Source organism: Trachemys scripta, chromosome 6 (assembly GCF_013100865.1).
Source record: "Trachemys scripta elegans isolate TJP31775 chromosome 6, CAS_Tse_1.0, whole genome shotgun sequence".
NCBI classification, from domain to species: domain Eukaryota; kingdom Metazoa; phylum Chordata; order Testudines; family Emydidae; genus Trachemys; species Trachemys scripta.
In genome coordinates this window covers 20925215-20948776 of record NC_048303.1, presented here as the reverse complement: position 1 = coordinate 20948776, position 23562 = coordinate 20925215, and positions in this window count along the sequence as shown.

The following is a 23562-nucleotide window of genomic DNA, read 5'->3' as shown; positions in this document are numbered from 1 at the left end:
TAAAAATCCTGACTCTGTGTAAACTGTTGCTTGGTGTTTCTGTTGTGTGAATGTTCCTACCAGACACTTGAGCAAGCAGAGGAAATGTACCTAATAGGGGATTTAAAAAAATCTTGTTTTAATTGTTAATTTCTTAATCTAAGCTGATCCGCACAAGGAATAACTGCACAATTCTCACACCGAAGTCTGTGACCATGGGTTTTACAAACATTAGGCCAGATCATCAGCTGACATTTATTGGCACAGCTACATTGACTTCAGTAGAGTTGCACTGATATTTACCAGCTGAAGATCTGGTTCATTTCTTTGACACCTTATCCCCTATGACCCACACGCATGGATGTTTCTCCATATAGTGTAGGAGGCGCCACTAAAAAAGCCAATGTAACAGTTACCACACAGTGGTATACGAGATCATTAAAGTTTTTCTTTGTATTTAGTACATATCTGGGGTGACTGTGAGGTAATGATTGTCAAGTGTTGACTGTTTAATGGCTTCTACTGTAGCAAAGAATTCAAGGAGTGGAAAGGTCTGTTGGGAATAGAGAATTAATACCTGCACAGTTGAGTTGAGGGAGAAAAGAAAGAGAAACTCAGGGACTGATTGTACACCCATTGATGTGCTACTGACTTCAATGAGAGCAGGATCAAGCTCTTGCTTTCTGCACAGGATGCGGTCTGTATTATTTTATACTTAAGCTCAGAGGACCAGCCCAAGGACTATTCACCAATTAAATCCCACTTAAGACCTCAAAATATGGCTTAAATTGAATTTAAGTGGCACATAGGACTTGGGCTGACCCTCTGCCCAGGGGTGACTCTCACCTCTAAAACTAAGTGCTTACCTAAATAAGAGTGTTTATTTTATTGAACATGTCTAAAAATATAAAGCCCCAGGCATTGGGGCAGAATGCGGAGGGGAAGGTGATGGGATGGATTTGCTTTGTTCCTTGTGCCTAGTATGTAATTATCACGAAACCAAGAGGACTCAGGCTAGAGACTGTGGAAGTTAACTTTGTCCCCTTTTTTGGGGTGATACTATTCATTATCAATGTAAAAATACTGGACAACACAGAAATGTAGTATCAGTCTAGTAGAAAATGAATGGAAAGCTGCACAGTATATTGTACTGATGTAAGTAGAACTATATGCATATAATGTGATTTTATTTATTGTTGTTTTTGTGTCAAGGAGAATGTGTATTCATGACTGTGGATATAACCTCTGTTTTATGTGTGTAATGTATTTCTTTCTTTTACAAGTTGGTCATTTAAAACATCTACATTTGTCAGTGCCCACTGATTTTAATTGTGTACATTTTTTGTAAACACATCAAGAAGGCAAGAATGTCACATATCCAGATTATAACAAAATGTTCCCATTAAAGAAATAGAAATCTGATAGTGTACATTTTCCTGCTCTGGTCTCATCACCTGTTGATTTTATTGTTGGTCTCTAATGTTTGGCGCCATCAGAGTATATAGTGTGTTACTGATAAAAAGATTCTTCTGATTTTACTTTTAACACATCTAATGAAACCTTGATTTTAATAATGACTAGGCTTATCAAAGGTGAAGTATTAAATAAATCCAGTAATTGATTACACTGGGAGTCATTTTAATTGACTCAGAAGAAAGATACCACAACTGTTTCAAAGTCCAAAAAAGGCTTTGAAAAATAAATGTAAAATGTTTAAAAAGCAACAGAGGGTCCTGTGGCACCTTTGAGACTAACAGAAGTACTGGGAGCATAAGCTTTCGTGGGTAAGAACCTCACTTCTTCAGATGCAAGAAGTGAGGTTCTTACCCACGAAAGCTTATGCTCCCAGTACTTCTGCTAGTCTCAAAGGTGCCACAGGACCCTCTGTTGCTTTTTAAACATTTTACATTTATTTTTCAAAGCCTTTTTTGGACTTTGAAACAGTTGTGGTATCTTTCTTCTGAGTCAATTAAAATGACTCCCAGTGTAATCAATTACTGGATTTATTTAATACTTCACCTTTGATAAGCCTAGTCATTATTAAAATCAAGGTTTCATTAGATGTGTTAAAAGTAAAATCAGAAGAATCTTTTTATCAGTAACACACTATATACTCTGATGGCGCCAAACATTAGAGACCAACAATAAAATCAACAGGTGATGAGACCAGAGCAGGAAAATGTACACTATCAGATTTCTATTTCTTTAATGGGAACATTTTGTTATAATNCTTGCATCTGAAGAAGTGAGGTTCTTACCCACGAAAGCTTATGCTCCCAGTACTTCTGTTAGTCTCAAAGGTGCCACAGGACCCTCTGTTGCTTTTTACAGATTCAGACTAACACGGCTACCCCTCTGATACTGTAAAATGTTTGATACATTTCTTGGATTCTCCAATGAGATATAAAATAGAGACCTGCTTATTTAAATCAACTGGCTATTAAACCTCTATGTGCAAATTCTTGCAGTCGGGCAAAACTTCCACTGAAGAATTTTTCCCAAGAATGGATTGCAGGATATGTATCAAATCTCTTACATTAGTGACTGTATCACTCTGACTAAAATTTCTGGGATTTTAAAATACAGTCATCAGGACATCCTGTGTCACTCCTGGTCTACAGGCTTTTATAAACATACATTTGTATGTTGCATCAATGTTATGGTGCAATCCAAATTTAAGGCCAATTCTTGAAACCATACCAGTCTTTGATAACCTAAAACAACTTGAAAATGAATATGAGGAGTCAACATCTAATCCATGTTCACATCAAAATAAAAGACCTTGAGAATTTACAGGAGAGAAGGTTTAGATATGTCACAGCCAACAGAGTTACCAGGGCCATCACCAGGGTGGGCCGAGCAGGGCAGCCACCCAGGGCCCAAAGCTGTGGGCATGGAAAAATTATGAAAAAACAGTAAGGAGTGCAAATAGGCTTGTTCTCTCCAGGCGGTACAATGACTATTTGTGACTCTGAGCGCAACCATAGAAGTGCAAGTCTACAGGCTAACAAGAAAAGGGTAAATGAAAGCAAAAAATATAGGCCCAACGAGGTCCAACAATTGAACACTTTGCACTATGTAGTATCTTTTATCCATGGATCTCCAAACAGGGCACTAATACTAATTCTTTCAGCACCCCTGTGACATTGATGCATATCATTCAATCAATTTATAGAGATGAGTAAACCCTAAGAAACAGAAAGCGTAGCACTGGGAAAGTTGCTTAACCTATATATTCCACCCACCCATGCACCCACTTTAAAAAAAAAGTGCCCTTTTTTTTATATTTTATGTTTTGATCCCATTCAAGTCTGACATTTGTCATAAAAATTCCCAGGGGCCGCATAGCAATTTTGAGGCTGTTTTCTAAGAAAAAGCTATCCCAGGAGAAAAATGGGAATGCATTGTTCCCCTGCTCTGGTAAATCTCTTCTCACCTCAATCTATGATATGCCATTTTCTAGTTATTACCCAGTAGCGTAATTCCCCCAGTCTAGTGTCCTATCAATTTCAGGGGGCTGCCAAGTGGTTCACTCTCCCCATACTTGCCAAGATCCCGGGGCTAACTATACCCTTTTCACTGGGCCCGGTGCTGTGATGATGATAACAGTGAAAGGTCCTTTGGGGCTTTTCTACAATTCATGTCCCAGATTGTACTATGGGTAGTTAAAAGGGAATGGAAGGAAGGGAATGAGTGAGAAGTCCAGCATGTTCTCTTCTGACTCTTCCACCCCACGCTTTGAGATGTGATGCATAAGAAAGGCCTCGCTGAAGGATGTAGGTTTGGGATCATTTTGAGGGATGGTGTTTGGGGTGTAATACTACTTTAAACAAGCCAGTTTGTTTAAATTTCTATTTATAATTTCTCCGATGATCCTAACCAACTGCTTTGACCCCTTGGTGCGTAAAGTCTGAAATTGTCAACGAGAAATGCGAAGAGTCAAGTTGTTTTTACATAGTTCTATACTGGAGCTCTTTGAAGAGCTAGTAATGACATGGTTATACACTGGAAAGTCAGGGATTCAAAACTGGCCAGTACCCAACCACCTTGACACGATAAACACGAGGAGCAGGGCCTATTGCAGGGAGATGCGCAGCATGGGGAGAGTGGAAACTAGGCCTGAGACTCCCACAAGATTTAGAGAATTCAGATAAGCAGATGCATTTTTGGATGCTTAACTGGACTGAAATAAGCCTCTGAAGCTTTTGAGATTCACCCAACACCAGTTATAAATAGGATATTGGAATCATGACATTGAACAGATGAAAATGTAGGCTGGTATCAGGAAAAATTGCAGAACAGTGTAGTCTACTAATCTCCCAAAGTTGGTGTATAGAATTTTTGTTGCTTCAGGTATTTAAAGCAAAAGCCTTTGAGACCACGCAGCAGGGGGAAATCCTGCAGCAGCAGGTGGGAATGCAAGATAATCTGATTGGTTATCATTTCCATCTCTGATTCCCCATTACTTATGGGCCAGGATACATTCAGAGGAAAGCTCCAAATTAGTGCTGGAGTTGAAAGCAGCCTGGATACTGACAGAGTGATCTGGGGGAAGCAGACAGGAAAAGGGAGACAGGGAAGAGAGGGATCTAATTTAACTAAAGCAAGCCACACACCGTATAAAAGTTTCCAGTTCCATTTGGGAAGAGAGTTGAGGTTCAAGCTAAGGAGGATTGGTTCACAAATCTCAGCCCAGAAACCCATAATTCCTTGAATATTTATAGGTGTGCACCACTAGGCAACAGCAAATATCTTAAAGGCCTCATTAACAATTCCCTTTTGTCAGAGCCTGGAGCTTAAAGACATTAGGAGCTATTGACACTTCCAGGGCTCAATTTGCTGCTATATGTTCTCATCACCTGGGCCATGATTGGCCTGAAAATTCCTTCCCCTGTCCCTAACTGCAACTGGACCAACAGATTTCATCAGCACCAGCTAACATTGAGTTTCCCCACTCCTGAAGTTCCCCTTTCTGGGCCAAGGAAATAAATGAAGGATAAACAACATTTCCCAACCTTGAAAGTCTATGTGTGAGCAAGAGGAGGACCTGGATTTCCATCACACTCTATTTTTCATCGCTCGTTTTCACCTTCAGATCATTCTCTATTTTTCCCTCCTTCCCTCTCCTCCTCTGTGGTCCTCCCATGCTTCTCTCCCTCCCCTCTTCCTTCTAATTTTCCTCAGCTTTCTCTCTCTTTCTTCAAGGTATTTCTGATTTTCAAAAGGGTCAATCTAGGTGCTGTAGAACCCAGAAAGATGTCCTCACAGTACCTGCAGCCGAAGACAACCAAAACACAAGCTCTAATGACCTCTTCTCTGTCTGGATTCACTGGAGTGGGAGTCAGGAAACCTGGATTCTATTCATGGTTCTGTCACTGACATGCTGCATGTTTCTCCCCACCTCTGTGTTTCTCCTTCCTCTGTCTGTCTTGTCTATTGTTATTGCAAGCTATTTGGGGGTAGATGGTGTCTTACACTATATCTTTGTACAATGCGGCTTCAGGATACTACTGTAATATAAATAACTACAAATTGTCTTCAATCCTTTTCAATGGCAGGGTATCTTAGCTTTACTCTGGATGGACGGGACCTTGAGAGGCCATCTAGTCCATCGCCCGCCTCCCTCCCCTCCCCCCAGACTGAGGCAGGATCAAGGAAAGCTAGACCTTCCCTGCAGGTGTTTGTCCAACCTGTTTTTAAAAACCTCCTATGATGGGGATTCCACAAGCTCCCTTGGAAACCTATTCCAGAGCTTAACTACCCTTATAGTTAAAAAGTTTTCCCTTATATCTAAAGAAATCTCCTTTGCTGCACTTTAAGCCCATTAGTTCTTGTCCTACCTTTAGTAGACATGGAGAACAACTGATCACTGTCCTCTTTAGGACAGCCCTTAACCTATCTGAAAGGTTATTAGGTCCCCACTCAACCTTTTCTCAAAACTAAACATGCCCAGTTTTTTTAACCTGTCCTAGGTCAGGTTTTCTAAACCTTTTAACATTTTTGTTGCTATCTTCTGGACTTTCCAATTTGTTCACATCTTTCTTAATGTGTGGCACCTAAAACTAGACACAGCTAATGTGTGGCACCTAAAACTGGACACAGCTATTCCAGCTAAGGTCTCCCCAATGCTGAGTAGAGTGGAAGCGTTACCTCCCATGTCTTGCATGCAACACTTCTGTTAACACACTCCAGAAAGATATTAGCCTTTTTTGCAACCGCATCACACTGTTGACTCATTCAATCTGTGATCCACTATAACGTCTTATCATATGGATTATTTTCATGTACTCTTACTAGGAAGGTAAAATAAACCTCATTTGGGTATTCTGAACCTTTTTCCCCGCAGATGTTGCTGCCTTCTCTCTGAACTCTGTCCCTTCAACCCTTGAGGAAAAATGAAAATCTACACTGCAATCTTGCAACCTTCAGCCATGCCCAGGCCCACCCATTGACAACTTGACCTTAAATAAAATGTATTGTCAAACATATGCTGTTATGAGTTCATGTCCAGCTAGAACATATTGTTCCTAACTTAGCAAACTTACACTATCAACAGGACAGTAGAGGGAGGAGGCAAAGACATGCCTTCACATTCCTCATAACATCTGTGCAACTCTTATTACCATATGGCTGTAAAATGTGAACTCATATGCTGTATGTTTCTTTTATTATCTTTAGAACTGCACCTCTATGCACAACCAACAAGGAAAGGTACATGGCAGACAAAAATTGTAAAAGTGTGATAATGGTTCCCTCTTTGTAAATGAAAAAAGGGATGCACAAAACAGTAACTAACCCACACACCACTGCAGTGACAATGAACAGCACCACCTCTCAGAGAATGTTATAACATTCTCAATGGCAGCTCCATTTTCCTTACAGAGTAAGTTCAGGTATTTGACAAAGCCCTTTCTTTTTCTAGTCTTGAGTTAGTTAGATATTCAGGTTGAATCACTATAAGTGATGGAAGTGGGGCAACACCCACTATTTCCACACATCAAAGTACCCTTGATCTGAAATATTTTCAGATGCTTTGGTGGAGATTTTGAACAGTGATGAGTTAAAGTTTGTGCAGCATTTTTTACATGTACGTTGGATGGCTCTGTTTCTGGTTGCCCAATTTGACACCTAAAAAGCAGCTGATTTTCAAAAAGGGCTGAGCACCCACCCTCTGAAAAAATCAGGCTCCACAAGTGCCTCTGATTGGGGCATCCAAAAATCACTACTCACTTTTGAAGAACTTGACCTTTGCCTCCTCTCTTTCTGGTAGTTTCATTAACTCAGACTATTTCCATAAAAGTTACATATTGAGAGGCACGAACCATAGTAAAGGAGTTGTGTGTAAAACTTAAAAAAAAAAAAAGGCAGAAAATGATTTTTAACTCAAGTAAATAGTAACACATAAACCTCATCCCCCACCTCCTTGTTAATAAGCTAACAGTGACTAATTGATTCTCCCTACCCTGTTGTTGCATTGATGTTGTTACCTATTGATTTCAAAAAGGACATTAACCCTTTTGTGGACATCACAAATGCAACCTGATTGTCTTGTACTCGCATTCAGAAAGAGATCCTAATACAATGCTCTGTCAGAACGTCACACCTCAGTTCTGAGGCTAGAGTGGGTGGGATGCCACACATGCAAAATATTTAATTTTTACAGTGACCCTGGGGCTCTAGTTTTCACACGTTGCTCAGCCTCACTCCTCCTAGAAAGCCTCATTGGATGGAATCAGGCTTGCTGCTAAGGAGTAACTTCCCAGGAGGATGGTGGAAAGACGAGTTCATCTGACCTTGCTGATGAGCTCCCCGCAGCTCTAGTTACAATGTCCAAACCAAGAAGGCAATGTCATGCCAGCTGAATGCATAATTTTAAAAAAAAAATTAAATCCAGTTTTACTAGAGTTAAACCAAAAAGGCAAAAGGAAACCAACAATTGATCAATGTAGTCCACACAGCTCACATTGATAGCATGTTGATGAGCAAGAACACTGATTAAACATTGCTTGGTCGTTGATAAACCTTCAACGTTGAGTTGTAAGACTTGGAGTTAGGGCCTGATGGTATGAAAACCATGGGATTGCACTGTTTTAGGGTTACCAGAAGTGGCAATACTGGGATTCAAGTATGAACATGCGGAATTCGGTTTTCTAGGAGGATCATTACCTTCCCTGGACTGTGCCGGATACTGACAGGTGGTGCAATGAAAACGCTGATCCATTGCCACTGAAGCATACTCAGTTTATTTAGGCGTGACCCTCGACTGACCACTGACACAAAAATCACATAAGCAAGATAGTAGAGAAGGTCAAGACATGCAACAACCTTCTCAGCAAACTGGCAGGTCCTATATGGGGAGCAGATGCTCCAACTCTAAGGACCTCAGCCCTTGCCATCTCAGACTCAATAGCAGAGCACTGTATGAAGTCGGTTGGCATACATCAAACTTGTTGACAAGCAACTCATCTCAACAATGTGCATCATCATAGGAACTCTCCAACCGACTCATCTTCCATGGCTTCCAGTTCTGAGCCACATTGCTCGCCCTTACATCAGGAGAGAGACTGCAGCTGGCAACTTGCTTGAGAAGCAGGGCTGGCCTTACCATGAGGCGAACTGAGGCGGCCACCTCAGGTGCCAGACTGTGGGAGGAGGGGGGCGCCACTAGGACCCTGAGTGTAGAAAATTGTGTCTGCTGCTGGTGCATAAGTATTCTATCTGCTCTAGATGCACAGAGATGGTGAAGCGCTGTGCTGGAGGAAGGGGAGCACAAGAGACATTATAGGCAGGCAGGAGAAAAGGTGAGAGGGAATAACAAAGCAGCAGGAGCTGCAGGGAGAGAGAGGAGGAGGAGGAACCTCTTATGTACCTCTCTAGCACCCCCAGGATCCTGGACTGATTAACACCAGCTTCTCAGGGAACTTCCTGTTTCCTGATGCTTCCCTGAACCCACTTGAGAAGAACAGGCAGTCAACTGCAGTAGTAGGAGCCAGTTAGGCCCTTAAGACACTGATATCTTCCCTCACTCTGGCCCTGCTACCAGCCTGCTTATTTGTCCCCTTCAATTGAGTGTTGAGAGCCACTATAGCTAACACAACAGCAGTCCTGAGTGAAAGAAGAAAATGCCCCTCTGGGGCAGCATTCAGAAAGAAAGCAAGCAAAGGAAGCTTTTCTAGCTAAGCAGGAAGGAGCTCTCCTGAGATACATAGACACAAGTGTTCACCGTGAGCCTTCCGGCCCCAGTGAGGATGTGAATGGTGAGGAGATGCCTGATCTTCCAGTTAGTCAGAGTGCAGGTGACCTGGCAGCTACTGCAGCATCCATATCTCCATCTTAAATGGATGTAACCATGCACATTCCTGAAGAAAAGTGTAGATCAGAGAAGAGTGTGGTGGAGGCACAAGAAACAGCTGCTGCTGAGTTTAGTTCCTTACGTCTAGATGATCCAGGACTCTGGACCCACTTGAGCAGTAGCCTGAGGGACTTCCTTGTACTGCATGGGCCACATCAAGTGAAAAACTTCATGTTCCCCAAAGACAATGAAAATAAAAGTTTCCATCCAACACTTTACTGGAGTGAAATCCCCAATGGTGACAAAGTGGAGAGGCCATGGCTTATTCAAAAACCCAGAATGCTGCATACTCTTTTTGTTGCAAACTCTTCCAGTCTAATGTTCCAGCCACATTGGGGTTCTACAGGAACAAAGGATTGGAAAAATCTGGCATGCCATGAGGAGGCAGCAAATCACCAGAGAGCATTCCATAGGTGGAAAGAGCTTGAGATGAGACTAAAGTTAAAGGCCACCATAGATGATCAGCATCAAGAGAAGATTGCATCAGAGTTTATTTATTGGCAAAATGTTCTGAAAAGGCTTATTGCCACTGTGAAAATGCTTGCTACCCAAAACCTAGCACTGCATGGCACTTCAGATCAGCTGTATGTGCTGAACAATGGAAACTTCCTTAAAATTGTGGAGCTGATGGCTGAGTTTGATGCTGTACTCCAAGAGCATCTAAGAAGAGTCACCAGCCAAGAAATGTGTACACACCAGTACCTTGGAAAAACAATTCAAAATGAAATCATACAGTTACTGGCAACAAAAGTCAAACAGAAGATTGTGGCAGATCTGAAGTCAGCAAGATATTACTCTGTTATTCTGGACTGCACACCTGACATCAGCCATACGGAACAAATGACTTTAATGGTGCGTTTTGTAACAACAGAACCTAGTGAAAGTGTCCCTGCAATGGTGACTGTCAGAGAGCATTTTCTAGCATTTATTGACATTGATGATACTACAGGAGCTGGTACGACAAATGTGCTTCTTAAAAAGCTGGAAGATACTGGAATTGTGATCGCTGACATGAGAGGTCAGGGCTACGATAATGGTGCCAACATGAGAGGAAAGAACAGAGGAGTGCAGACACGGATCCGAGAGTTAAACCCTCGAGCTTTTTTTGTCCCATGCAGTTCTCATTCATTGAACTTGGTGGTCAGTGATGCAGCATCAGCTTCTAGTGAGGCTGCTGAATTTTTTAATGTAATTCAAAGCATCTATGTATTTTTCCCTGCATCAACTCATTGATAGCAAATTTTGAAGCAACATCTGGGATCATCCTCTCTGACACTGAAACCACTGAGTGCCACACGATGGGAAAGTCAAGTGGAGGCGATAAAGCCTATCAAACACCAAATTGGGCAGATAGATGATGCCATAGTTGCCATTATGGAGGATAATGCTATGACAGGAACTGTTCGTGGGAGAACAGTGGCAAAGGGAAATGGAATCACCAGAAACATACATCACTTCAAATTTCTGTGAGACTTAGTGTTATGGCATGACATACTGTTCGAAATAAATGTTGTAAGCAAGAGACTCCAAGGTGTTGACCTCGATATATCTGGAGCAATGGAACAACTGGACAAAGCAAAGTCATACCTACAGTCTTACTGGTCAGATGAGGGATTTCAAAACGTTCTGAAGAGTGCACAGAAGTTGGCAGAGGAACTTCACACTGAAGCTATTTTCCCACCCATTCAAGAATACAAGAGTCACCGAAGAAGACATTTTAATTACAAGGCATGGGATAATCCCATAAGAGACCCCAAACAACAATTCAAAGTTGAATTCTTTAACCAGGTCCTAGATTGTGCAATACAGTCAGTTGAAGAATGTTTCATGCAGCTCAAGGAACAGCAGTATATTTGGGATGTTGTATGATATTCCAAAACTCACTATATACCCGAAGAAGACCTACACCAGCAATGCAGGGCACTAGACACGGTGTTGACACATGCTGACATGCGCGATATTGATGTGAGCGATTTAGGTGATGAACTGAAAGCCCTTTCAAGATACATTTCAGCAGGATCAACTCCAAAGGCTGTTCTGGAATATATGTGCACTTGTTACTCTGAGCATACTTCTAACACTTCCTGTAACAGTTGCCAGTGGAGAACGCAGCTTCTCCAAGCTGAAGTTAATAAAAACTCATCTACACTCCACAATGACAGAGGAGAGGCTGGTTGGCCTTGCAACCATCTCAATAGAGCATAAGCTGGCCCAGACTGTGGACCTTCAGGAAGCAGTTCAAATCTTTGCAACCAAGAAGGCACGGAAATCACCACTTTGATTATTCAAACAGATAAAAATGCCAGTGTTTACTATGCAGACAAGAAAAGTTAACTTTCAAATGCCTGAACAGCAAATGTAAGTGTTACTTAAAATTTTTGAACAAGGCATTTTAAATTGTTAGTTCTTTATTGGGGTAGGTAGCAGAGCAGTACCATGAGGAGAAGAACAGGAAGAAGGCAGAATTGAGACCTTTCAAAGTTTTGGCCCAAGCGAGGGGTATGGGGGCATCATTTGAGCTCCCCACCTCAGGTGCCAAAATGTCGTGGGCTGGCCCTGTTGAGAAGGTACATGTCAACCCGAGCTTGCCCTTGTTCAACGACCTTTTTAGTCCACCAGCTACACATCTTTCATCAAGACACCCACTGTGATCAAGGCTGCCATGCCAGGCTGTGACAGCGGAGTCCCTATGATGGAAGACTGGTGCTTAACACCAACCACCAATCAGTTCCTCATCACAGACCCTAATGCTCACCCTCCCGGCTTCAATCTGCCATATCGTCAGTGGACTCTTCTCAACCAATTTTGGACTGGGCAAGGCCTCTGTGCAGCCAACCAGCACTGTAGAGGTCTGAGACAATCCAGGCTGCAGCTGTGGCACAGACAATGATACACATTGTTGAGGAGTGCCCGCTAGCCAAATTCAGTGGTGGGCTCCGAGAGCTCCACTTGGCCATTAAGAACGCTATTGCTTGGCTTGACGAATACGCAAAGACAAAGTAAATATAGTCTACAGTTTAGGAATACACATGGGTTCCTCACTAATGCTACGCTATTACATAGTAGCATCTGTGAGTAATACTCTCTATCATCTCCCGTCAGAGGTGCTGGAACAATTTGTATAATGGGGGTGCTGAAAGCCATTGAATCAAACTTTAAACCCTGTATATGATAGAAACCACTTCAAACCAGGGAGTGTGGTAGCACCCCCAGCACTCTTGGTTCCAGCATCTGCAGTTGCTAAGAGACTCCCTCCAAATTTGGCAATCTCATTTTTCACGCTTTCATCACCTCTCAGCTGGATTACAGCTATGCAATAGCCCTGAGCTCGAAGCCTTCCATGCATGGAAACTCCAACTAGTACAGAACATTGAAGTGCATCTCCTCAGCAACACAGATAAGGTGAGCACATCACACCTGTCCTCCACCCAACACTGGCTTCCCATAGAATTTTGAAACAAATTCAAGGTCTTGGTCCTTACCTTCCAGGCACGCCATGGCCTTGGCCCAGGATATCTAAAAGACCAGCTAGAGCTAAAGCTCTGGGATGGAGACCGTTGCTGACAACTCCATTCTTCTGGCACAGTGGAAGTCTCTACAATAAGGGCAAAGCTTGTCTGTGCAAAAAAGACAAAAATGTATCGGGGGCAGTCCTGTACTCTGGAATGAACTCCCCCAAGAATTAAAGGACCATCACAAACCTCACCATTTTCTGCTCTAAGTGCAAGGCACATTCCTTTGACCTTGCCTTCTCTAACAAAAATGCACCACATTTTTTATATGTAAAAAAACCTCACAAACCTAAAACCATATGAAAACAAGACACTCCACTGCACACTCTTCTCCCCCCTGGAGAGAAGATGAGAGGACAAACAGTACATGACAGATGTTAGTCACTTTGCTTAATGCACTACTTGAAGGTGCTCAGACACTGTGGTGATGAGTGTGATACAAGGACCAACATAGAACAGAAAATGTCAATGTTACATGTTAACGATATGCTGGACATAGCGCTTCGTTATGCACCAGTTGTGCTTCATTATTACACCCCGCTTCTGGGTATAAAATATTATTCAATGCTAATGGAAGTGTGTCCTCTCTGTGGACTTACTGATTTGCACAGTTTTCACTGTTTGGAGAGGAAACCAATACTTGAAAAGCAACATTTATCATGGAAATTTGGTTCCTTTGTTTGTTTGATCAAGTCTAATACTCAGAAAGAGCAAATTTTATTTTAAATAGGGTCTGAACATCAGAAATGGTTCCAAACGTGCTCTTCAGTGGGGTTACAATTACTTACACCAGCTGTGAATCTGGTCCATAAGATAAAATACATACGAGATTTCCCATAAACTGTTATAGAAGATTCATGTAATACTATCAAAACCAAAACCCCATTTTTTCTAACTGAGAATACAGAATTTGGCAAAAAAACCAAAACCCACATCTTTTAGAGTACATATTCCAGGTTTTGAAGGATCTGGATGTCTATCAGGTTCTTCTCCATTTTTTCCCCAATTGGGTAACCACAAAAGAAAAACCTTTATGAAGAGCTAGTTGAAAATTTTTCATCAAAATTACTTTTGAGGAAAATTGGGTTTTCAACTAATCTACATTTTCCACAAAAAGTGTCAGCTTTCCAAGGAAAACGTTGATATTTCACCAAAAAATGAAAACAACTATTTCAGCTGAAAACCAAAATATTTAAATTCAAAATAACACCACAGTGCCTTATGGGTGTTGTCGGTCACTTGCCTCATATTCACATTTCCTCCAAGCTCTGGGCACTCTGTAGGGTTATCACCTGGGATGGTATTTGAACAGCCTGACCAGTTTTTTTTTATGGGTTTGCCAGTTGCTAGAAAAATAATTTAATCTGTGGGTCTAAAGATTTGCATTATCATCATACTGGGATATCTAATGTTAAAAGTTTCTGTGTCCGGCTAAAGATGCAGTTTAAGTGATAACAGATCAAAACTGTTGAAAATACAGCAGCTGTCTGCCCACCAATAAGCAAGAGCACTGCGCGTGTGTAGGGGAGAGGGTTTGAGTCGTGCAAGAGTGAGGAGATGTGTGATGTATCAGAGGGGTAGCCGTGTTAGTCTGAATCTGTGAAAAGCAACAGAGGGTCCTGTGGCACCTTTAAGACTAACAGAAGTATTGGGAGCATAAGCTTTCGTGGGTAAGAACCTCACTTCTTCAGATGCAAGGCTTGCATCTGAAGAAGTGAGATGTGTGATGTTATCAATCACTATATGTGCTCTCTCTCTAGATACTATAAGTGGCTTTTGAAGGGGGTGAGAGTGCAGAGTTGCCTTGTGGTTGGGGTTGCCTGGTGTGTGGGGGTTTTGAATTTTAAAAGTGCTACCCTTGGTCTCTGGCTGTAGGACATCTCCCATTATGCACCACAGCCAGGGATTCCTATGATATGCCCTTCACCAAGATGGGGAAAATAGTGCATCATGGGAAATAGTCTGGCCAGAGAATCCAGTCAATGAAAGAGAATGGGAGCATAGCACACTAGAACTACAACTTCCGTGAGGCACCAGAGCTCCATTTTGAATTGAAATATTTCAGTTTTCTGCTGAAATATTGCTCTGAAAAGTCAACATTTTCCCTAGGAAAAACCCCTTATTTTCTGAGCAGCTCTACTTTTAAGCATGCAATTCTAACGAGGTAATTAAGACAACCTAGGTGTATGATACAGTACTGTCTTTAACAGGCAGGCACTGAAAAGGTAGAAAACTTGAACAGTAAATTTTACTTTCCTGGTAAACTCAAAGGAGAATGTCTAATATCTAAGGGCCCAATTCTGCCTACTTTATGATGGGTAATAATTTACTCCACTGTAGTCCTATTAAAATCAGTGAGATTATTTGCATAACACAGTCCTTTGCAAAGCCCATGGAAGTCAATGGAAGATTCCTATTGAGTTCAGTGGCCTTTCAATCAAGCTCTGTGTTACTTCTCAGTGTGAGGAATGGCAGCAGCTTCAGGCCCTGCTTTTAAATTGTCCCATGCTCTGACAAGAATTCATATCAGCTGATCTAGATACATTGCACAATAAAAATTCTGAATAGTATTATAGACTGGAGTAATTGCTTTCCTTTGGCACTGAAGCAAGCAGAGGATAAAGACAAGAGAAATAAATATTTTTGCAAAATACATTCTAAACAATAAACATTAAATCATTTTTCCAGGCGTGTGCACAGTAAAAGGGACACAAAAGAAAATTGTCACAAGTTTCTTTAATTCAGAATTACTCCATTTAATTTTTACATTCACACTGTATTCTAAAATCTCTTGCTTCCTAAAGTTAGTAACTATTAACGTGTATTTAAGTCTACACTGATATAACGCAGGGGATAAAAAAAAAGGGCAGATAGGTCTGGTTTTTAGAATCAGAGGTGTCTTTGTTGTGGAAAGATGTCAGTTCCCAAATGTTCACTATACTATGGAGATCTGTGTACCTAGAACAGGTTTACAGATCAAAATCCATCTCCCCAGGGATTTACAGCAACTTGTAAATCCATGAGGAATTTTTCAGCAAAGTTCCATGTCCTAATTCATTCACTTATGAGAGCAGATTTGTTCTAATGTTCTTTAAAAGGGGGTGTTTTAAACTACATCCTTCCCCCACATACACACAGTTATATAAATTCAGAGTGATATCATTTTATCTACTTTGTTAGATTAGAAATGTTCATTCAGGATTCTATGAGGAATTCCCATGACTTTTGTGTTATCTGACGTGAGAAACGAGACACAGAAAACCATTGAGTATTCACTGTAGGTTCTTTTCTCAGATTTGTTGCTGAACGTACTTTTCACCCTGTAGCACAGAAGCTACAGTTTAAGTGTCAGCAGTTTAAGTGACTGAGATAATTGATAACTAAGGATGCAAGATCTTTATCTGTTTTCCACATGAAAGTACTCCTAAACATCTAAAAAAGTTTCCATTTTTCTGAAAATACTTGTTTTATTTCATTGGAAATTACATAGGAATACACAATACAATAAAATGTACATTTCCTAGCTCAGTATATAACTTCAGATTTTGACTCAGGTTAAAATAAATAGCAAACCTTTGGTGATTTCACAGCCTCTTTGCCTGGATGGGTTACTTGGGGCTAGTTTGTTATGTAACTATCTTTATTCCCTCCTCCCTCCCCCTTCAGTGCTCCAATTCTGTCCTTACAGCCCTCTCTCTCTTTCACCTTCACTTTCTTTCTCTCGCCATCCTTAGATATCTTTTCTTTCTGTTATTAAAATCACAGCCAATGCTTTGTCGAAACATCTTCCAGTTCTACTCTTTGAATATCAGAAGCATACTGAAAATGATTTCACCCTTCATACCATGCTTTCCACCACAATATTAGCCTCCTGGAAAGTCCAAGAATGTTGTAGACGTAAATGATATAGCTAGATCCAGGTTTGCAGAAACTGTGCTTGTAGTTTATCTAAGGTGTGTATCTGGGTCATGAGAAAGCGGCCAAAGCCCTGCCATGCTCTGGCAATCCCAGACTGAGAAATGACCCTGAGGGCTATGATAACTTAGAGTGATTTGGAACAACTTTGAGGTGCTCTAATTACACAAGGGATGCAGATGGTCCCCACCCAGTCAGCCTCAGGATTAGGGAAGATTAAGGTGTCTTAATAACATGATTGCACACGCATGCACGCGCACACACATACATGCACGCTGTTCAGATGAACGGATCAGAGCTCTAGCACCCCTGAAAAATTGGTCCAATGGGACTAAGCATGAAATTTAGGCCTTTCAAGATTGAGCCCTAAATAATTCAAACAGTACTTTGTTAAAGCAGGCTTTTGATACTGTTGTCACTTCGCCATTTTAAAAGGCTTTTGTAAACCGTCCTTCCTTCTATTCTGTTCTGGTTCTTACACCACTTCCATTACCATGGTGTGCAAATGTGTGCAGAACAGAGGGTGTGATTACACTGTTTTATCAATGATTTGATACTGGGCAATTGTGACCGGCAATTAAAATTACATTGCTTCCCTCTCTTTGTAATAACTGATTACAAGTGAACCAAAAATATTATGTTAACCATCTGTTAATATTAATTTGAAAAAAAGAAGTGATAAATATTTTTGAGCAAAGTTATTTCTAAAGACATAGGAAATTATCTCCATGCAGAATTCTTGACTACAATTTGTTTGCAAGAGGACTTTTTTGATGTTCTCAGTAGGCTAGGAAATGCCCCTGGCTCACAGTGAAACGAGCGAGTTCAAGAATGGAAAGGCAGAAGCACCCTTTGAGTTTTGAAAAAACAATTATATTGTATCATCCTGTGGTAAGATCTATACTGCCAGGGGAAAAATATATCCAGATATGTTTTTTTCCATAGGACTCTTGGGAGAACACAAGCATGAACTCATGAAACCCAGATGCAGAAACCACACAGAAGCCAGAGTATGTTGTAATTGTGATAAATGATTTCCTATCATTCTCAGTTAGCCTCAAGGCTTCCCAAGGAGATTTTTTTTTAAAGTCTGAATCGATATAAAAAAAGCTAACTTACTGTACAGCATTTGCAAAGCATTTGGTACTTTTGTTACTCAAGAAGATAGGAGGGTAAACAAAAGAAAGTCATCACATTGCTATTTACACAGGAATAAATTTAAATGTGATCTCCAGGGTGGTTTTTTTTTTTTTTTAAACAAACTCTGAACTGGATACCGGGTTCACTTATCCAGAAGTAAATCAGGAATAAGTCCATGAAGTTAATGGAGTCATGCAGCTGTAAAGGTGGCATGCGCTCATAATCAGGCCTGTTATTTTTATTTATTTAATCACCACCTATCTAAGAACAGGAACAATAAAGAGATTTAACAATCACAAATCTCTGGCACCATGCCAGCAAAGCACTTTAAGCACACAAATAATCCCAATGAAGTCAAAATTAAGGATAAGCACATGCTTAAAATATTTGCTGGATGGCGCCTAAATGCAAAAGGCACGTGGTACTTCAGGAAGAGACAAGAACTCATGAAACCACTGAATATCAATAATTTCTTAGGATTTATACCACTGACATGGAAATCATAACCTGATCCACAAAATTTTGTTCGTTCAGTTTTCTGCAGCTCTCCTGGACTGTTGCTTTTTTCGGTACCTAGTGGATGTTCCTTGTAGGACAGCACATTCTCACAGGGGGACCCTTGTTAATTTGTTTTCCTCTCTCCCCTGTGAGGCAACCTTATTTTACCAGTTAGTTTGAGGAGATATTTTAAAGATTTTAAAATTCTTTAAAAATTAATTGGCTCTTGATTTTTAAAAATCATAAGGAAAACCTGCTAACTGATGTTTCTGACCACTGATCTTCTATGTCAAAGAAATAGCGAAATAAACATCCCAGGGGCCTGATTTCTCCTGTTTCTTAAAGCAGTGTAAAGCAAGAGTAACTTAATTAAAGTCAGTGGGATTACACTGGTGATGTGAGACAAGATCCACCGTGTTTTCAGCTCATGTACGGGTGGTTGGTTCTACCAATAGGTGAACTCAGTAATTGCTGCAATTGAGGGAAGACATTCCTGAAAGCGACATGTAAATAACCACCCCTTTTTCTCTCTAATCTCATGGATAAAGAGGTTGTGCAAGTCTATGACTAGTTAGCAATTAATCTTATTCCAAAGGAGGGTGTGTTCTGCCACTGAGAGCTGTATTGCTTCCATTATGTCTAATCAGAAATATATGCACTCATCAAGAAGGCAATACATTGAGAAAAGAATAGTTTGTTTGCTGTGACTTTTGCTCATGAAACATATTAGGAATACAGGAATTGTCATACTGAATCAGACCAACAGTGCGTCTAACCCACAATCCTGCATTCCACAATGACTACATATTTCAGGGGAAGCTGTAAAAACTTCCATACTGGACAATTATAGAATACCCTACCCATAAGGGAAGTTTATGCCTAGAACCCCATCAGTTAGTGGTTGGCTTCTGCCCTGAAGCAAGAGGGTTTGTACTCTTCATGCATTTGGTAATCCTGTCTAACTTAACTGTGGATTGTTGCATTACCCGTAGAAACGTCAAGTCCCCTTTTTGAACCCACAGGTTGGTTCATTACGATTGTGTCAAAAAGTTTTTCCTTTGTTCCACCCAGGGATTCCCAGACATTGGCGTAGCCTAAGAAGGATGATTAAGCCAACTGCAATGCTGGGCCAATATAAAGGGGCTGTAACAGAGCCAAGGATCTGGCCTTTGGTATTTCATTAGTACCCAATAACACTGCAACACTGTGTGTAAGTTAAGGTTGCTCTATACATAACACAAAAGCAAGGAAATGAAAAGCGATGGCAGCTAACACACACTTTTTACTCCTGTGTGCAGAGATGTGCACCTCACCACTGCAGCCACCACTGTACAACACAATCATCCATAACCCTTGGTCTCTCCCGGTAGGGATGCCAGCCTCCCAGTGCTCCCTTCCTCAAGCTCCCAACAACTAGGAACAGCCACTCTTCCCCAAGGCTTCCCCCCTACTATGGGTTCTGGGCAGTTCTGGAAATCACATTCACGTAACTGGGGAAGGAAGTGCTAGGAGGTTTCTCTTGTTCTGCATTTCCATTGTTTGAACAATATCTGTTTGGCTAGAATAACTGCTTATGGCAGCCATATGGCAGCATGGCTACATCTCAGCATCAATTTTTGTGAAGACGACATATTGGTGTTCCACAAGTGGATCAATACCAGGATACTCCCATAGGTGCAAAGGCTATAACCCGGATTACTAAAAGATGTCTCTAGTACAGTGGGATGTATCAGATAAAGGTACCTGTACTAAGGCTGTCTAAAGGGCTATCACAAGAATATGTAAACATTGGGCATGTGATGAGGTAGTCTGCCCCCTGAAAGGCAGTAGCACCTAGTGGTCAGTCCACCCCACCAGGTGGCATGGCCCATTAAGCGTTTGAAATCTCCAATATAAGGACCTAAGGGGGATGTGGAGGGACAGGAAGTAGTCCTAGGAATGAATGGTACTTAGGAGCAAATCCTGACACTGTATCTCCAAGGGCTTGGAGCCAGGGGACTTGCAGAGAGGGTAGGTCTCCCTGCAACCAACTGGGAATGAGCTGGGAGAACGAGACCAGCATAAATGCCCCTCCTCCCTCATAGCAGGGTAGTAGATGATGCTGCAGGGAATAAGGCAGCTCCTGCAGATCCCTGAATTAGCAAGGAGAAGATGCCAGCTGAAAGCTACCTCCTGGACCTTCCTAACCCAGTGGTTTTCAACCTGGCATTCTCAGTCTATGTCCAAGATTTCCACCTCCATTTGAAATTGTTTGGGGGTCCGCAAATGAAAAAAAGGTTGAAAACCACTGTCCTAACCTAAGGATTAGCTGAGGGAAAAGGGGCCAGCTGATGGAGAAGCTGGCTAAGGCGCTATAGCGGCTAAATTATAACCCGGCCCCAAGGAAGAGGGCTGGGGCTAGCGACAGAGTGACAGTTTGAAGCACAATGCCAGTTCTGGGGGGCCAGGGGTGTGTGTGTTCCTCCTGAACTGGGACGAAGAGCTGACCAGGCCTCTTATAGGAACCCGAAGCAGGATGACTTGGGGCAACTAAAAGCAAGTCACCCTTTGTATAAAACTTAATACCATCAGACCCCACTATGGAGGTGCATGTTCTTGAGCCAACCGAGGTCTGGTAACTGAAAGAACCTGAGGGGAGAGGAAGGGCCACAAGGGGGCATATGGGAGAGGTGCCACCCGTAACAGGGCAACTTGTTTGGGCTGTATTTTTTTTAAAACTATAATAGGCCAGGAGGAATTTTGGAACTTCATTCCCACATATTTTACAGGGAGAAAATACCTCTCACTTATGTGTGAGTAGAAGGAAAAGGATATTCAGGAGAACAAGGTCAAGCAACAGCAAGTTGACCCTGACTGCCCTACCCTTAATCAAACTGAAGTGCTAGCAATTATACATAGGAATTATTCCTGTAGACTTAGAGGTTGAAAGTATTACGTTGCCTACTAGAGCTGCTTATATAAAATGTAACAAAAATCTTTATTTTTATAGGAGGTTATTCCAAATGAATTTGCTATTTTACTTGTAATTAAAAAAAAAAAATCAGATTATTGAAGTGATGGTGCCCACATCCTATGTATCAACTGTTCAAAGGATGATATTTATATTTCACCTACAAAATTAGCACATATCTTTTGAGCATGCAAATTCCCACCTTTGTTCCTACCAATGGACATTACCACACACAACTGCCTATTTACATGCATGGTGGGTGAGGTAATACCTTTTATTGGAACAACTTTTGTTGGTGAGAGAGACCAGCTTTCGAGCTACACAGAGCTCTTCAGGAAGAGCTATGCACAAAATATGGGTTTTTCATACCTACTTGGTCTGCGTGCAAATCATCTAGACACAGTTTAGGTCGTTGGCCTTCTATGTTTGGTTATTTCTTAAATCTTTTGCATACTCATTCATCAGGATTTAAATTACATTCTGTGGGGCTTAGGCGAACCTGCCTGCGTGTGGTAGTGCTGGTATAAATCAACTCTGGACTAGCAGTGAGTCAAGTTTAAACCTGCAGAAAATCCAAACCCCTCTCCTCAGACAGTGAATTATAGGGTACTATCCAGATGGTGTCCTGTTCTGCAAATATAACCCCTCACTTGCAAAATCTGGGAATTTACCACCAAGTCTGCCTATTTGCAAGTGTCGGTTTACATTTGAATAAAAAAAATTAGAAAACCCTAAGATATTATGAGATGTATGTAAAATTGATTAGCTAATTTGTATACAATTATCAAAATTGGTTACACAAATTAGGGACTATGTTTCATAAATGATCAGTGACTTTGGGCACCTCAATTTTTGGGTGCCCAACTTGAGGCACCTTAAAGGTGTCAGAGGAGAGGTGCTGAGAACTTTTTGAAAATCAAGTCTCTAAAGTGCTCAAGTAGGGCACCCAAAATCAATAGTCACTTCTGAAAATTGAGGACCACATATTTGTAAGTGTAGATGCCCAGTTTGTATTCACAATGACAGTAACTTGAAACACACATTCCTGGGTTCTCAGCTTTTGAAAACCAATCCCTAAATCTGTAACTAATGATTAACTAACCTTATAGAGATTTGTTACAAAACCTCAGTTTTCAGTAGATCAAATACTGCCTTACACATCTGATCACAGAAATATCTTACATTACATAAAGCAACAGAGGGTCCTGTGGCACCTTTAAGACTAACAGAAGTATTGGGAGCATAAGCTTTCGTGGGTAAGAACCTCACTTCTTCAGATGCAGTGAGGTTCTTACCCATGAAAGTTTATGCTCCCAATACTTCTGTTAGTCTTAAAGGTGTCACAGGACCCTCTGTTGCTTTTTACAGATTCAGACTAACACGGCTACCCCCCTGATACATTACATAGCACATTTAATCATGAAGCTCTTCATAAAATTGTGGCTCAACCCTTCTCTGGGCAATGCTGCTTGGTGGAAAAGAGATCCTGGCAGGTACCTGCTGAGCTATAGGAAGCCTGTTGACCAGAGCTGGATTACAAGGGGTGGACTGGGGCAAGATGACTTGCATCTGAAGAAGTGAGGTTCTTACCCACGAAAGCTTATGCTTCCAGTACTTCTGTTAGTCTCAAAGGTGCCACAGGACCCTCTGTTGCTTTTTACAGATTCAGACTAACACGGCTACCCCTCTGATACTTGTTTGAGAGTGTGTTCGTTCTCGGGACTGAGAGGGACCAGACATCAATCCAGGTTCTCCACATCTTTCTAAACAAGTCTCTCCTATTTCAAACTTGTAAGTAAATAGCCAGGCAAGGCGTGTTAGTTTTCCTTTGTTTTCTCAACTTGTAAATGTACCTTTTACTAGAGTGTTTATCTTGGTTTGCTGTCCTTTGAACCTGAGACTAGAGGGGAGTCCTCTGAGCTCTTTAAGTTTGATTACCCTGTAAGGTTAATTTCCATACTGATTTTACAGAGATGATTTTTACCTTTTTCTTTAATTAAAAACCTTCTTTTTAAGAACCTGATTGATTTTTCCTTGTTTTAAGATCCAAGGGGTTTGGATCTTGATTTACCAGGATTTGGTGGGAGGAAGGAGGGGGAATGGTTAATTTCTCCTTGTTTTAAGATCCAAGGGGTTTGGATTTGTTTTCACCAGGGATTTGGTGAAGGTTTTTCAAGGCTTCCCAGGAAGGGAATCCATTGAAATGGTGGCAGCCG